The sequence below is a fragment of the Sinocyclocheilus anshuiensis genome, unplaced genomic scaffold (assembly GCF_001515605.1).
Source record: "Sinocyclocheilus anshuiensis isolate Anshui unplaced genomic scaffold, SAMN03320099.WGS_v1.1 scaffold241, whole genome shotgun sequence".
NCBI classification, from domain to species: Eukaryota; Metazoa; Chordata; class Actinopteri; order Cypriniformes; family Cyprinidae; genus Sinocyclocheilus; species Sinocyclocheilus anshuiensis.
Genome location: NW_015540865.1, coordinates 269,935 through 272,080, shown reverse-complemented (window position 1 = coordinate 272,080; position 2,146 = coordinate 269,935). Strand labels below are relative to the sequence as shown.

The 2,146-nt window shown below is 35.2% G+C and overlaps 1 protein-coding gene across 1 annotated transcript in view; it reads left to right on the top strand.

Moving 5' to 3' along the window:
* The window catches only part of LOC107688039 (alpha-actinin-2), a 29,679-nt gene that overhangs the window by 10,278 nt on the left and 17,255 nt on the right, over nt 1-2,146 (top strand). The window lies entirely within an intron of this gene.

Genomic DNA, 2,146 nt, shown 5'->3' with positions numbered 1-2,146 from the left:
ATTATTATTAATTATTATTATATGATATATTATTAATTAATTAGTTTACTTATTTAATTAATTATACTTATTTATTTAATTAATTCTGTATAAAAGTAGGCAAAACAAAATATAAATTTTTTTAAATGCAAATATAATATTTAAAATATAGTTAAAATATTGCAATGGAATGTGATCTCTTATGTATATTTTCATATTTTTTATTTAATAAAATATATATAATAAGTAGGCAAAACATTTCAAATCCAACTAATTTAATATTGAAAATATGTTAATGTTTAGAATATTCATTCTGCCCTGTATAATTTTTCCATGATTACAGTTATTTGCATGAAAGCTTTCATTATAGATGTGAAGATCTGGACCATCCTCCTCTGCTTTGCCATATTTGTTTGCTCAACAACAACTCAAACAAGATAAAAACGGCCAATGATTTTGTCATTTTGCATTTCGATGCATTCTTGATTTGAGTGAGAAAGCATGAAGCTTGTGCAGAGGACTGAGCGCAGCAGCAGTGAGTTGTGCTGGGGTCGTTTTGTCCTTGCGTGTGTCCTCGGCTCATCCGCTGCAGTTCTGGCTGTGTGTCTGGATGTGAAGTGTGGCTTTGTGCATGCGATTAATCTCTGTGAACTGACGGCTGAAATGCAGCACTGATGCCAAACTGCGGCTGTCATCGGCTCTCTCTCTCTCATGGTTTTCCTCTGGCATGTGTGCTTCACTTTATAGGTTCAGAAGAACATGTGTGATTTATGAGGAACAGAGCGGCTGTCATTGACAGGACGGACATTCTGTGCTCGGCGCTGATGCACAGACGTGCTTTTGTTTTGATCTGAACCTTCAGCCAAATAGTTATTGACTCACTGTTTTAGGCTGCTTTGGTTTTAAGTGGAGAAAATCCAAAATAAGCTGCAAAAGCACATTCAGATATGAAATGCACGCTTTACACCAGTAATTCTCCATGATGAGGTCAATAAATGTGGTGTAGAAACAGTGTTCACTCAGAAATTGCTAGTAAATTGCTACAAAGAAACAGCGAGTAACACAAGGAATTAAATGTGAAATTTTGAGGTAGAAAAACTGAAATTTTCTTGTATTTTCTTGTAAAATGTGTAAAAAATATAAAATATAAATATTTTAATATTAAAATATTATTTTTTTATATATATAAAAAATCAATGCAATGGAAAGTGGACTAATATCTAACTCTCTCTCTCTCTCTCGCTATATATATATATAGTTTAATTAAGTAATTCAAAAGTAACAAAACTAAATATCAAACTCAAATAATTTAATATTTTAAATATTTTAACATTTAGAATATTCCTTCTACCCTGTGTAATTTACATTAAAAAAATTCACATTAAAAAAAACAAAATATTTTTACAGTGCAGTTTGTTTAAACAAAATAATTGTTTATAGTAATGCACATACAACTGGTCAAAGCATTCACAGGCTTCAAAAGCAGAGCGTTTACATGAATTTTTCAGTCTGTAAAGTGTCTAAATCATCTTTGAACACTGAATATGAATTTTTTTACAGAATTTGTTGTTGCTGAGCCAAAATGTTACTTTGAAACACTTAAGAATTATTCTAAATAGTGTGTGTGTGTGTGTGTCTAGCTGTCCATCAAATTACTCAAGTAGTTAAATGGTCTAGGCGTCTGTCACAAACGCTTGAGTTGACGCTTCCTGAACACCATGTTCTGATGGTTTTCCCCTCAGGTTAATAAGCAGGTTGTGGCGTTCACGGTATGCTGTTGTTTGATTGCAAACAGCTGGGCGCGTCACGATCGCACGGGGACCTCCGTCATCGATTGACATTTGTCACCCCGTGAGGCCCAGACAGCTGTCCCGCCACTTTACGGACACAACCACAGGGTTCGACAATCCGAGTTAAGTGGTGCAAATGTGTGAGGTGGCGATGTCTGCTCTTTAATTAACCTGGCCCATCAGCGTGTGCCCGCGCTGAATTATTTATCCTTGTGAGGCATTAGCACGCAAGGTGGATTCATTTTAATGACACAGAGACGCCAGCGACCGCTTCCGGAAGTGAGGCTATACTGTCATTTTCTGTTCGGTTATTCCTCCGCTTTACACACATCAAAGTTTGATTTCAAATGTGTAAGTTGAATCCGTGTGATGCTGGA